The sequence below is a fragment of the Tamandua tetradactyla genome, chromosome 3 (genome assembly GCF_023851605.1).
Source record: "Tamandua tetradactyla isolate mTamTet1 chromosome 3, mTamTet1.pri, whole genome shotgun sequence".
Lineage (NCBI taxonomy): Eukaryota > Metazoa > Chordata > Mammalia > Pilosa > Myrmecophagidae > Tamandua > Tamandua tetradactyla.
This window is the reverse complement of record NC_135329.1, coordinates 202,634,847-202,650,867: the sequence shown is the minus strand read 5'-3', so window position 1 is coordinate 202,650,867 and position 16,021 is coordinate 202,634,847. Positions and strand designations below refer to the sequence as shown.

General features: G+C 37.1%; 1 protein-coding gene across 3 annotated transcripts in view; it reads right to left on the bottom strand.

Moving 5' to 3' along the window:
* RHBDD1 (rhomboid domain containing 1) overlaps positions 1–16,021 on the bottom strand; it is a 175,223-nt gene that overhangs the window by 113,255 nt on the left and 45,947 nt on the right. The window lies entirely within an intron of this gene.

Genomic DNA, 16,021 nt, shown 5'->3' with positions numbered 1-16,021 from the left:
ACTGAACCTAACTAACACACAAGGCTTGGGGAATGACCCCTCACTCCAGAAGAGGGGACAACTGAAAGTTATCAAGGAGCCTGATGTACAGTCCATGTCCTGAGGATTTTTGTGGATTTTCACATGTGTATTTCAAACACCTAGGACAGGACCAGCACAAGCTGAGACACAGCATCTCAGGATTGTTTCATTAGGAGCATCAGGAGATACTTAAAACCATTAAGTCTTCAACTTAGTCTCACTGACACTTGGTAGCTACAGGGCTTAGAATCTGACCTTCAGTGTTCTACACATGGACAGAACCAAAGCCAATACACTTGGCCCACCCACCACACCAGCAACTACAGGGCAAAGAGGCTCGCAAAGAGGCAAGACAGTTACAGGGAATTTGCAGTCTCTTAGAGCTACTGAAGGATTTGCTGGCTCCCAGGAAAAGAACAGGGACGAAGTTGAGAGAAAGAAGAGTGAAAGTCTTCTTTAGGATCGCAATATTGCTTCTTCATAACAGCCAGCTAAGTCATATTATTGCCCACAAGACCCCTGCATAAGTCCACACTTACTGAAAGTCACACACACAATAATTCCCTTAGGAGAAATAAAATTTTCACCAAATTTATCTACCCTACAGTATGTGCAACTTGATAATAAAAATATGGGATACCTGGTTTTCCATTCCCAGCGAAGAATAGCATGAGCTATGCTTTTCTTTAGTTTTTTTACAGAAAAAATTGTACATATTTTATTTTAAGGCTTAAAAACCTTCCAACTAGCTCAAGAAATCACAAAGAATGTGATACTTTGAGGGATAGAAGGAAGAGACCATTGTTGATACGTATTCAATTTAATCGAAAAGAATAAAATAACGTCCATATTTAGAAACTTTTTAAGCCAATTTTCATGCTGAATCATAGAGATCTAAAATAACATCCGAGAAAATTTCAATTTAAAACCTCAACCTATTAAATAATCATGAAATCTCATTTACAATTTAGAGTACAATGCAATTATATGAGTTTCTCATCTCTCTATATGGGTTTTTAGAAGTTTGAGTTATAATCTAATTGTCCAAATACAATTAAGAATTACTAGGGGAGAGATGCCAATAGACCAGAGACCATATCCCATTATCACCCAATATTCAGCATTTTCCACAAAAGTTTCATCTCAAAAATTTAATTGTTCTTATTAATTCATTTAAGAACTATAAAGGTGCTTTTTTAAAAAAATAAAAATAAGAAGAGATTATGACATTATTATTCAGTCAGTCCTGAAAATCTCTCAACATTACACAGAAGTCGGGAGGAGTACACTCATGAGAAGGAAATACATTCTCATTTCAAAAGGTACCTTCTCTCTCTCTCCATGCTGTTTGTACCCTTCTGACAAATTGCCTCAAAGCCTACCTAAGTCCTCAAAGAGGTAAAGGCCCTGCAGGGGGTGAAACTATGGATGACTGTCTTCTCCCCAGTCCAAGATTTGGGGTGCTTTATCCTCACCCCTGGGAGTGCTATAGAGCCATATGGAAGCCCGGGCTTGGGGGCAGGAGACACACGTGAGGGCTCTGCTGTGGCTTCAAAGGCTTTAGTTGTAGACTGGGTCCCATATACGCATGCTATAATGACATGCTGAGGGCTGTGGTCTCGGGGCAAGTCCCACTCAGTGTGCTCTCCTCCATTCTTAGCCATACGTGGAAGCTGACACCACTAAGCAGCAGCCCAGGAAGACTGCCCCTAGGAACTGTGGATTTCCTCTTAACTCACTAGGCCTTGGGCTAGAACTGAATATTTAGTAAATTCCTGCTGCCTACTTTCCTAATTCAAAGTAACTCCTCAGAGGAAGGATCACCATATTCAACTCCATATCTACCATTGGACTCAAGTGCAGTAAATGGCCTAAAGCTTATGCTCACTTAATAATTACTAAGTCAACAGTGAATGGAGAAGCAGAACTTTAAACCACATATAAAATGCACATATCTAAAATATGTTACAATTGTACTATGAAAACACAAGTTTCACATGGTCACCAGTTAAGGGTTGTTTTAGTACCAAATTTCACTGGGAGAGAGAATGCTTCAACACAGCTCCCCTACTCACCCCCCCGCCCCGAGGTATTACACGAAACGTGTGCTTGATTAACAAAACAACAGCACTAAATCTATTATACCTTAAAATTGGTAACTTAGAGGCTTAGTTTCCTCTGATAACTCAGTAGTAACTTTCTTTAGAAAAGCCGTAATTAAATACTGACTGTGGTACTGAGAGATACAATCACAGGGGCCAGTTATATTATTGCCTTGTGTGGCCATACAGGTTCTGCAATGCACAATCCTAGACTGTTGCAGACAAACTACAATGAGAAGAAAAATAATTTGCCCAAGGTCACAACAGATCCAAGATAACTGATAGATTTCAAATTCAAATTTCAGATATCTTTACCTCAACTTCAGAACAAGGTATCAATGTAATTCCATTTTAACATGGAACAGCAAGTAATTCTTAAACTTGTTCAGATTCCAATCCTCTTTAAATTTCCTCTCTGCAGAAAACTGCACATACACAAAAACTGTCACCTATAATTTTAATAAGTTCATGGATGGCTAGAATTCTATCCATGGGCCCCTTGTTAAAAACCCTTGCAGTAAGTGAAAATAATTCATTGCAAAGAGAAGTATTTCATATGTCAGCACAAAGAAAAGGAGTTATAATGAATTGAAAAAACATCTTGTTACCACCTAAGTCATAACACAGAGACATCCATTACTCAGATTATTTAAATTTATTAACATATTTTCTAATTTCTTTGTTCTTGCCATTTCTTCTGTAATGGTTTAACGAACTTCTGGATTCAGTTCCTTCTTGCTAAAATAATTTTTTTTCAGCTCAAGTTTAATGTAAAAATTCCTCCTAGTCTTTATATATCCGAAAAAGATCTTTAATTCAGTACTTTAATTAAATATCCCATTCTGATGACAGATATAGGATCTTCTGCTGCAGATGAGACATCCACTGTCAGTGGAACAGTCATTCCTTTCCAGGCAATCTGTCTTTTCTCTCAGCTTTCAAGATTTTGCTCTTTATTTTGGATATATGTCATTATATCACAATCATGCCATTTGAATATCTGTTTCTATGTACCCTGTTCAAGATTTGCTATGCTTTTTCAGTGAGGTCTTATGTCTCTCTGCCATTCTGAAAAATCCCCAGGCATTGCTTTATGTTGTACCGACATACATGTGCAGCACTTGTATGGTACCTGACACAGAGAGAGCTCTCAATATATGTTTATTGGAAAATAAAATAAAAATAAAAGAGAAATAGTTCAGATCAAGTTAATTGTTACTACTCATTAATTAAAAGGGATAGTGATGGTGGAAAGGTCATTCCGGAGCAAAACTAAGATTAAGATATGGTGGATTTCAGGTATGCAAATCATATACAGATATAATTAACACAGACACTGATTTCTTTCCTATCAACTCATCATAAAGTCCTCTCCACCCCTTTAAGAGGCCATCTGTAAGTAGACCTAAGAGGTTATGCAAAATGTTCCTGCTCTCATGTGCCACCATTGAAGAATCAAAAACTACGGCTATGACTCTAAGCTCTGACAAGCAATAAAGGTCGTCCTCAGTTAAATGGTAAGTCTTTTCCACAGTTGAAGGGGCTGCCCTCTCAGGCATAGCTCAGAAAGCAGAAAGTGTATTACTCAAAGACATAATCTCAGTGTGTACAGAGCAAATGACCTCATTAAGAACATTAACTTGATGGAGATACAGTATTGGACAAGGTAAGTGAAAAAGGTAAAGTAAAAGGCAGTCAACTAGAAGGGGCCTATTGTACTTTCCATAATTTCCTCCTATAAATGTGGTTAATATTAGGTAGGGCTTGAGCTGATCAGAAGGTCTAGGGTTTGGGGATCTTAATAAATGGTCTCAGAATGAGCATTAATGCAACAAGACATGGCAAGATTTTCAGGTTCGTAAAAGTTAACACCACTAGGAAAGACCTTAATAGGATTTTTCTTCTCAAGATAAACCCTGCTCATAAGCTGCCCATTTTCTGTCCTTGATGCCTTCTCTACCCACCACACTAACATGCCTCCTTGGCAATGGCAATTTGGAAGGGACATGGTCTACATGCTCTCTCTCTTCACAACACCTCTCTAACCCCACCTTTGGTTTCAGAAGTAAAAACATGTCACCTTCCAAAATTATGTCCCCTAAGAGCAATGCACCCAAAGAAGGTGTGAATCAAGGTGTCATCAAGATGATGCTTTCTTCCCAAAGACTGGCATTCTAGAGCTGGCTACCAGCGATCCTTGGTCCTTAGCTTGTCACACAGCAAGGCACACAGCAGTATCTTCTGGTCTCTCCCTTCTCTTCTGGGTTAAAATAATGTCCAGCTTTTTGTGTCCTATGGCTTTCTCTCCCTATGTCTGAATTTCATTCCCCTTAAAAAGGACTCTAGTAATAGGATTAAGACCCATCCTAATTGCTTTGGCTCACAGTTACCTGAAGCTAACTCATCAAAAGTCCTCCAGTGTTTTGGAGCAGCTAGAAGGAAAAATCTTAAAAGTATGGAATGGTAGCCCATGACAAATTCTGGTATCTATTCTGTAACTACTTGTGGAAGTGTGTTTTGAAAAAAATACTGCTTTTTCCTTTCTCTGCTTTGTATATATGCTATTTTATACAATAAAAAATAAATTAAAAAAAAAAAAGTCCTACTTACAATAGGTTCACATCACAGGGATTGATTGGGTTTAAGAACATGTTTGTCTGGGTCACATACAGCTCTAAACCACCACAAGGCCCAAACATGATTGTTTTTCAAATTTCCTCAAAACAAAATGACAGATTGGACCAAATGATATGACAGCAACAGGTTAAGTGAAATTACACACAAGATAAATGAACAAGACCCTCCCCACTCACACACACACACACACTGAACTGGGGCCTGGGTGTCACAGTCAGTGAAATTCTACAAGGGAGGGCTGTGTTCTTTTTCTCATCAGGCATACTACTTACCCAAACACAACCCGGAGTATTCTCTTTTCCATATCCTCCATGTTCAATTTTGAGTAGATTCCATCTGTCAAAAGTCTCTCCTATCTACTGCCCCACCCCACACCCACCACAGCCTCTGGGGCAACCTGGGAAAGTGGTGGAGAGCACAGGTGCTAGAGCCACACCACCTGGGACTGAACCCTGGGTCTGCCACATTCTGAATCAACACTAATCTTCATCAGATCTCCCTACGAGTCAACATGCCAGATACCTACTAGATATCTTTATTTAATTGTCTTGCATTTCGGTTACCAGGGACAGGGTTCCAGCAGTCACAATGATTTTATGTAAGGGTAAATAATTCCTGATTCCAAACAGAGAAAAGAACAATTTTCCTTTAATTTACACTTATAATTCAATTTACCATTTCCCTGGAAAAGTCACTGAAGAGTAAATCCAAGATATTAAAAAGTCTTTGTGTTTATATGAAAAGGAGAATTGGATTTCAGGATCAGATAATCACATGAAAAGGCTTTTCATCTACATGAATTCCTTTCAAAAGTTAGGGAAAGAGGTGCAGGACCATTCTTGTCATGGAGGTCTGTCTCACCTGACGCAGGACAGCTAGTATCTCTGGCCTCTGTTCATCAAATGCCAGTAGCAACCCACTAATCATTTTGATACCTAAAAACAACCCTGCATATTTCCAACACTCCCCCCCCCCCCCGCCCCCCAGGGACCAAACCACTATTCCAGTGGAAAACTACTGGCTGAACAAACAGCAAATGTTTATTTAATATTTGTTGAATGGATGACCTTTAATCATTAGGCCTCAAAAATGTTTCCTTTCAAAGTCCTTCTCATGTGACTATACTATGTGCAAATTCCAAGGGTTCCAAGTAAATCTACAACATACTGAAATGATATGCAAGAAAACTTCCCACCACAACTGAAATACATATGGGGAGTTAGAGTATTTGAAAGCATCCATGATCACTTCCATATTGTACCGTGGTACAATAAAGGCATCCTGGTATATGAAAAATGCTCTGCATATGCTATTAGCATAGACAAAAATATTTCAGGATGCCACACGTATGATTATTTCCATATCACCTCCAAAAAGTAAATAAAAAAATGAAAGGGAAGTTGGATTACTTATAGCCTAATATTAACTGCTATAAGCTCCAACTCTTAGGAGGTATTTCCAGAAGCAGTGCCATAACTGGAAATTTCATGGCCCAGTGGTAGTAGGCACATTCAGGTTGGAGGAAATACTGGCCATTAATGGGAATTCCTCACAGGAACACATAGGGAAGAAAGGACAGCAGGGAACAGTCTTAACTGTGACACAGCCCATCTCATAAAGACCTGATCTTCCTTCCTTCAGGAAATGATGCAGCTCTAGTAAGCCACAAACCTGTTGCTCCTCTGTCTTCCAGCTGCCCGGTAATGCAGCTGCTGTGTCCTTGCTTCTCTAGTCAGGCTGCTACCTTTTCTCTACTTCTATCCTCTCTGTCTCATAGTTCCTGCTTGTGTTCTTTCATGTGCACTGTACAGCTTCTGGGTCACTCTATCAACTGCCTTTAGGTATTTCAAATTCAAAACTCCCCAAAAGTGGGTTCTGAATTGGATCCACCCAGCACTGTCCCCTGAAGGGCTGAGGACTAACACCAAACCTATATGTGGGATGGTCTCCAGTCATGCACTCACTGTTGGTCCAGTCACCAGTGGCAGGAAGCAATCTACATAAATGACAATACAGAAAAAAAGCAATCTATGTAAGTGACTGCCCCCAAATAGTCTAGGGGTGCTGCAGAATGCTGAAATATCTCACAGGGAGCAATATTACCAGCTAGTACAATGCAACTAGACATGAAATTTTGAAAGTCCCCTTTACCAATCTGTTTCAAACAGATACACCTTCTCCTCCTATCACTACCTTTCCAATTCTAATTGAGAGTGAATCTGAGAGTAAGAATGACTTCTACATGTTCCTTGTCCTCACTGGAACATAAAATGAAAGGGCTGCTCTTTCCAGGTTGAATTCTTGACCTGGAATTTGAATCCTTCACATTTGTATCCCTTCACGAGGTTTTAAAAGTTAGAGCTTCCTGGATCCCATTTCCAGTAATTCTGCAAAACTGCTTTGGAGTGGAGGCTGACATTGCTTTGTTCGGTTTTGTTGATTTTAACTTCCCAGGTGATTCTAATGTGTAGCTAGGCTAGAGGACCACTGATCGCAACCCAAAGTTCTAATTCTAATGGACAGATTTCAGCTGCCATGTCAAGCAATAAGAAAAACATTTGGGGAGTAGGCAAGATCTGAACCTCACAAACTACACCACAGAAATTACATCTGTTTCCCTTCTGGGTGAGTTGGTCTTACTTAACATATTCTATTGTAGTGCTGTAAGAGGAGAAGTACAGCCTTGCAAATTCATGCAAGTAAACATATGAACTGACTTCAAAAGATTTATAAATTTTTTTTGACTAATAAAAATCTGGTAACAACAACAACAAAAATCTGGTAACTCAGTCAGTGTACTCACCTGTCCAAGAAAGTCATACACATTTCTAAATATGAAGACAATAAAGAGTTAAGTTAATCCCTGGATTTTCTAGATAAAACACAAAGGTTGGGAAACAAAACAGGATCATAAATTAACCTACAATTTCAAAGTATGTGAATTCTGCATTCTGATGGTTAAAACTGGTCTGATTCAAAATTCTGACCTCTGAAAATGCCCCACCTACAATATGACTCAGAGACTGGGGCATACCATTGACATCACATGCTGTTTCTGTAGCCACTTTATTGGTATGTCTGTAAGGCACAGTTAATGTTAAACAGAACCACAAGCAACAGGGTGCTAACAACTGCCCATCAGAGTTGAATCTATTTATATGATACAATGCTGCTAGGCTGGGCATCTGTGAACAAAAGCAACCCTATGGGAGCCACAAGGCCTCCATGGGCTCATCTCAGAGCAATGTCACAATCAAAGAACACAGTCCCACCTCTAACAGGGGCCAAGGGGGGCAGATATTCCCTCATCTCCCTTCTTGACAGCTAAGTGATCTACATCCAGTCAATTAGATAAATCGTAAATGAATTAATCTAGTGATGAAAGTCCATTGAAGCAATACCCAGTGTCCAGCAACAGTAGTGTCAGTGGTGACAAGCGTCCAGTCAGTTCTCACCGATTTCCCCAGCCTTGTTCTTCAGCATTCCCAACAATTCTAGCAGCTGCCTCATATCCTTCTAATAAGTCCTGTTGCAGCTAAATTTGCCAAGGTTGGTATTTATTGTTTTCGATCAAGAATCCTGACTGGTAAGGCAGAAGTCCATATCTGGGATACCAAGGGGATTGTGGGTCTATTTATCTAGGATTGTTAGCATTAGAATGATTTAAGATGGAGGTATCAATGGTCAAACTCTGTCAACATGTGGATAGAGCTTTCCAGAAAATGATGCCATGGCAAGCAGACTCTAAGATGGTCCCCAGTTATCCCTGTTTCCTGGTATTCATATCCTTGTGTAATCCCCTTCCCTGAGCATGGGTAGGATCTGTGACTTGCTTCTAACCAAGAGAATTATGACATGTGACTTCTGAGATTATGATATATAAGACTGTAACTCCCACCTTCCTACTTGTTGGCCTTGATCAAAGGAAGCTGCCATGTCGTGAGCTGCTCTATGAAGCGGAGGGTGGTCTCCAGCTTACACCAGCAAGAGACTGAAGTTGCTAGTTCAAAAACCCACAAAGTGCCACTGGCACCCTTGTTGCAGCCACCAGTGATACCCTGAAGCAAGGACCCAACTAAGCCATGTCCAGACTACTGACCTACAGAAACTGTGAGATAAAAAATGTGTGTTGCTTTAAGCCACTAAATTTGAGATAATTTGTTAAGCAGCAATAGATAGCTAAAACAAAAGCCAACCAACGCAGGTAGGTCAGGGACATGGTAGAGCTTGGAGACACTGGCAGGATCTTGATGACCATGCTTGAGCCCATGAATCACACCACATCTGGAATTCCTGAAACCCTGAAATGCACCACTGGGAACTTTAATTATGTAAGCCAACAGGATCAGATTAATTTGAGCTGGATTTGTTTCCGCTTTAACCAAATGAATCCTGACTAAGGTAATCAAAAATGACAGAACCACTGTAGCATTGGCAGTCTTTAAGATGTCACAGAGAACTCTGACACACACAATTTCAGTTTCAGTGTAGGCTAAGACTCCAGGTGGAATGGGAGGTTTGAGGATTCTAAGCCAAAAAGAATGTTGCCTCACTGAAGAAATAGTAATCCAGGAGTCTGAGATAATAAGTTAATTCCCAGAACTTATACCCTCATATTAGAAATAGCTACATCCCTCAGGTGTGAGATAATAAAAATAATGTAAGAGTTATATGAAAAACTCCTATGAAAGTGTCGCACACAATCACTGATACAGTATAGGGACCAAAATGGTTGCTGAGTTAAATCCAGACATCCACTTTTCTTAAAAACTGAGAAACACTATTTGTAACCACTTACTTTGTTATATCTCTTAAAGGGCTATTTAAAATCCATAGACATTTTATTCATTAGATTGTTAGTCCTTTCAAGGGAATTACATGATTTGTATGGTTCAATAAAACTTCGATATTCTCAGCCTTTTTTCTTGCACCCACAGAAGAAAACTGAGGGGCCCTGAGATGCCAGTAGCCCTTCCAGTGTGCCTTTTTAATTCTCCCAACAAACCCACAAGTGGGCAGTATTATTGGTCCCATTTTACAAATGAGGAAACTAAGACTTAGAAAAGTAGCTGAACGAAGGTCACAAGACTATGAAGCAAAGAGCTAGGCAGAAGTGGGAGCAGTACTCAACCCTTTTGCAAGAATTCAGTAACAAACTAGTCTCTTATACTCGTTCCCTAATGGATACACTTTCTCTCTGTCTTTGCTCAGCTTCTGAGGATTGGAAAAGTGTAATCATGATTTATAATTTGCAATGAGGAACATGAGAACAAAAGCGTGAATAGAAGCCATAAAATTTTTCACAAGTCTACCAATATAGTGGATCATGGTTTAGCCCACAAAGTACTTTCAAAAAATGAAATAAGCTAGCTCTGATTTCTAATTTGTATTCTTCAAGAAACTTTTCAAAAAACAATACTTGCCTTCTTCAAATCTAACATCTAAAAGACTTGTTTCACTGGGTGGGTTTAATCTCCTTCACTATTTTCTAAGATCTTTTGCCATCCTTTCCCCCATCCTCCCCTTGTTTTGTTGTTGATTCTTAGCTGAACCTTAAGAAAACTTAGTTGAAACCTACAGGCAAAAATCTATGAACCCAGAGCAAAAGGAGACCTCAAAACATCATTAAAAATAAAGACCTCTAAGGAAGGATCTTAGGATAATGCGGTGCACATAAAGAACACCTCTCTCATTAACTGGGCAGTCTACCTTCACCCAGATGGGTGACGACAGCTCTGATGGACCCTTTCAGACTGAATGAGAAGAGCTAGTCAGTCCTGGAGCATTGGAAATACCATTAGAGACAACGTGTGTTAAAGAGTATCTAATCAGCATGCTTAAGATACTTGATAGCAATCATATGCAGGATGCTCAGAGAGACACTGCAGTGGAATTTATGAATTTCAAATGAACTTTTTACAGTTTCTTAGGGCAAATCTTTTTGCTGCAAAGCAAAAAACTTTAAACTTAATGTTCCAAGACAGGTGCTTTTACCCTTTCTGTGCCTGTCTAACTACAGCACTTCCGTGTCGCTGGGATTTCCCACATCCCAGCAAGCACAACCTTAAATCTTTTGCTATGAAACAGTTTATTTCCTACCTCTGAGACTCTCAGATTAGAAATTTGACAATTCTTGAACGTGAATAATAACACTATTACAATGAAAAATTCTTGAATAAGGATAACAACACCAAATGATAGTAATGATGATGATGAAGATGAAGACAATTTTTCCATTTTCAGAAAAAAACCACACAGTTCTTTGTTGCTTTTTGGTATTCCATTTAGCCATTTCACAGGAAGAACTTTGATTTTGCTACTCATTGAAGAAAAAGAAATGAGGGACAGGAAGATCAGGAGAAAAATCCCAAGACTTGCTCACACATATAATGAGTTAATGAGGAACGAGGCTTAGACTCACGATCCAAAATCCTTACACTCTCATTCCCTGTTAGACTCTTGAGTTAGGGAGGGGACTTTTACTATTCCTCGGATGCCACTCACGACCTGACTGGCTTCGATGGGCAAGCTCTGCAGAACCTAACACTTATTTGAAGTGAACTGTCTTCCATGTACATTCTGTCCTCCCCACTGCATGACATAGAAAATAGAGGAGAAAGAGGCCATCCCCAGTCCACCATCAACTTAGATGAACTAGACAAGGACTGCTGTCAGAAACCTGTGTCACTGTGGGCACACTTGTAGCATCTATGTTGAAATGAAGCTAAGGCAATTCTCCAATGGGAAAATGCCAAAACAACATTAGTAGCAGTGAATTTCTAGCCACACAATACTATTTATTGGTCAAAAGAAAGATCAGATAGGTTCATTTTTAACTCAAAGACTACTTGTATATTCAACACAAACGAGCTATACATTTATAAAGTGATTTTTTCCTGCAGTCTGCATAGTACTGAATTATTTAAAACTCATTAAGCACACACACAGACACAACTGACAGTTTCTAAAATGCTGTTTGACAATAGCATTTTCAACATCTATAAAAATAAGTTTAAGAAGAGTGGATTTTATACACACTGCCCTTCATTAGCAAGTCCTAAAAGATTTTTCCCAATGGTGCATCATACTTTACAAGATCATTTGAGAGAAAAAAGAAGAAAGTGACCCTCTGTTCAGAGTTCAAATTACTTGGTATATATCATACAAAGAATTCATGCTAACCCCAAAATAAAATTAACCGGCTCATCAAAATCTGCACAATGTCAGTTACACTGGGAAATTCTTCCTCAAAAAATATAGGATCAGAAGCCCTCAATCAATCACTACTGACACAATAACTAGTGTTCTCTAGGTAAGAACACATCAAATACAATCTACAACTTCGGTGACATAGCCATTAAAATAAAATAAAATACATCAAAGAATTCAAAGTTTTTTTTTTTAATTATGTATTAAATATTACCAGCATAATGAAATCTCCATGATGTTTTCTTTCAAAAAGAAAATTAGGCTTTTGAAATATTAGTCTGAAGTTAAAAAAAAGTGATCTCTTCAAAAATAGTCATAAACAGAAAAAATTATTCCCTCTCAAAGTGCATGCCCCTCTGGAAATTGCTCTAACCTCTTCCATATCTGTGGTTACAACTCCTTTTCAAATCTCCTGTTTTAAGTTTTCTCTCTAGGCTTCTTCATTAAACCTGCTTATCTTTTCTTATTTTGTCTTTTCAAAAACATTTATCTTTATCAATTGTCACTTTTTTCTTCTTAGTTTATCAAATTTTGCCTTTCTTATAAATTCCATTGTCATCTACTCTTTTATTTAATTGTTCATTTTCTAGCTTCTTAAATTGAAGGCTTAGTTTACTTACATCTTAATCTTTTTATTATAAAAAAAGCACTGAAAGTCTGAATTTTTCTCTGAAAGGGTGTTTGCCATAGCCCAGAAGTTATGAAATGTAGGTGTGTTCAATGTTCATTTCTAACGTCTTTTGCTATATTTCCTCATGATTGGACAGTTGTTTAAATTTCCAGGTAAATAAGATTATTGTTGTTTTTCCTTTTATTTTGAGGGTTTTTAAATTATTATTACTTTTGATGAGAAAACATGGCCTATAAAATTTCTAAACTTTTGGAGATGAACAGGGCTGCTTTTGTAGCCTAATACACAGTCAATTTTTATTAATTTAGGGACATTTGCAAAAAAAAGTGTAGTGTGGTCTCTGCATGAGACAAGGCAGGGACCACCACGCTGTGCACTGCACAGCCCAGGAGGTACTTCAACCATCACAATGCAGTTGGTGAGACGCTTGTTGAAGCCTACTGAAGCTCAACTTTCCCTTTCCTCCTCTGACTCACAGACTCTGCCTTCACATTGGGATCTGACCTCTCTTTCCTGCCCACTCTAGATTTCTGGACTTGGGTGGCTAGTTCTGCTATTTCCATTTTGCCTTTTATCTTTGCTTGGGCCAGCTGCCTAAAGTTTTATTTAACAAACAAACATGTACTGAGTAACAGTGATCTGCCAGGCATTATTTTAGTCTTTCCGCAGCGCCTAAAAGGCAGACAAGCAGCAAACAAGACAGACAATATCCCTGCCTTCCTGGATACTGGGCAAGACACTTAAGATTTGTGAAAATATGCTAGTATATATTTATATTTTAACAACTCATTTTTCTCCTATTATTAACCGAGGCTAACTTTAGAGAATTAGGGAGATACAAAAGTTTTTTTTTTTAAAAAACCCAAAGTTCCTTAAAGTTAATCACTACTAATATTTTGATGTGTTTCTCTTTAGTCTTTTTTATGTGAATATTTTTACTATGGAAAAAAATTTGAAATCACTATGGAAAAAAATTTGAAATCAATATATATATAGTGTATATATATAGTGTATAGTATATATATATATATATATATATATATACACACACACACATATATAAAATATCTTATATCTACTTTCTACTCTTATCATGGGTATTTTTCAATTCTATTAAAACAATCTCTGAAAGTACCATTTCAATGGCTGTAGAATCTATTATACATGATTTCTTTAATCACTTATCTACCATGGAACATTTAAGTGGTTTCCAATTTTCCAATACTTCATGACAACAAATACAAATATTTCTGTATATTTATACTTATAGAATTATAAGTATAAATATTTATACTTATTTATAAATCTAGAAAGGTAATTACAGTCCTTGATACATAATAATAAATAACTATCTATAAGAATAAATAACTAAACAATTTAGAGTCCCATCAGAAGTTTATATAAGTTACCATCCCACCAAACACTAAACAGCAGTGGTCATTTTTTAATCTTGCTAATTTAGTGAGCAAACTAGATTATTATTTCAATTTTCCTTTACTGGTTAACAATGAATTTTTATGTGATACATTCATTAGCCACTATTTTTTCTTACTTTAAACTATTTTCATCCTTTGGCAATTAGTCAATTCATCTGTCAGTTTTTTTCTTGAAATTTGTAATGTTCACCACACAGATGTGAACCTTTTTTCCAAATCTGTTTCTGATTTTTTGCCTTTTATTTTGAATTATAATGTATTTAGAATTGAAAAAAAAAATCCATTATTCTTATGCCTTCATATGAGAATATGTTCATTGTTTTTATACAAAGACATTTCTTCCAGACCCAAGAACTGGAAAATTTCCCTTATATATTCTTAGGCATATTTCAGATCTTGCTTTTAAAAAAAAAATTTCTAATTTTTGCTTGTTCCAAATGGTTAAATAATTCCCAAAGCACAATTTGCTAAACAATCCTTTTTTTCCCAATTGATTTTTTATACTAATTTGTCTGTGGCTTATTTTATTCTAAAAAGATGCAGGAAAAAAGTGTGCTTTAGAATCAAGCAACTCTGATAATATGAATAATACAAGTGACATATATGCTAGAAATAAAATTTGTTATTTATTTGACCTGTGAGTTATGACTATAAAATTTAAAAATTAATTTTTTAAATTAAAATTAAAATAAAAAAAGAATGTTCTCCTTTTAAATTCAGAGGGGAACAATGTTCATTTAAAGAGAGAGAAACTAGAATCCTATTATTTGTTCTCTTGGATAAACTAATGAGAAGCCACCTTTAAAGGGAAAGTATGTTCATTCAGGATGCAGCCTGTTCTCAGCTGGTTATCACAGAATAATTGATGTACTAATGATTTCAATTCATAGCACCACAACTGTCTCCATTTTACATAATTTGTACCAAACCTGAATGTAAATGGGAAACAGTGTCTTGCCAATTTAACTCCCATGACTTTCAACTAAAAATCACTTTATATTGCAGAAAAGGAAGGGGAAATTAGCAAATATAAGGAGCTCTCTATTTAAAAACATTCCTTCTTACACTGAAATAAGAAGAATTCAGTAAATAAATCAGAACTCTCCAGAGATGTGATTTATCATTTTCTTGGTTGAGAGTGAATATTTAATTGTATAACATTTATCTCTAATACTGTCTCCTGAAAAAAATTCCAAATAGGCCAAAGTAACATATTCTTAATATTCCAAAGGGAAATAAATGTGCTTTATTGGCTTTATTATTTTTTAATAAAAAATATTACTAAGAAAAAAAAGCAAGTCAATATAATTGCTACATTTGATAATTAACTTTTCAAATAAAAAAAAACACTCCTTTCTGAAAAATACATTATACTGTGCACTACAATTTAATTAGAGGCACTTATTGATATCACCTTCTAACCCAGCACATATGAGTTTTCTTCTTTTTTTATTTATTCCTAAAAAATAACCTCCAATCATTATCTGAGACATCCAATATGGTAAACCTAAGTCCTGCACCTGTCACCAAGTCACCAGAATTGATCATTAACAACGCTAGTTAGTTAAGTACAGATTAGGTAGGTGTTATCATCTATACACCCACAATTACATCACAGCATGATGGCCAATTAGTTTCAACCTGGGTAGTGAACCTTTTTCCAGACAACCCCATGTTCAGGGCAAAAACAGCTGCTTCCTTGTTTCTACCTACTGCTCTTCTCTGTTATCCCTGAGGCAACCAATTGGGTAAAAAAGGCAATAAACAAGATCTGACTAATTCAGAGACAGCAAGAGTCCTCCGTGCTGGTGTGCTCGGGTTGACATGGAAATCTCTCATATCCATTTGCTTTAATTTCACTTCGGTGCATAGCATGCATAGCAGGATTGTCCAATTACAAAGGACAATATGTATTCATACTTAGAAATTGTTCTGTGACTAATTGAACAATGCATCAGAAAGCACATGAGGACAAATGGGAGGTA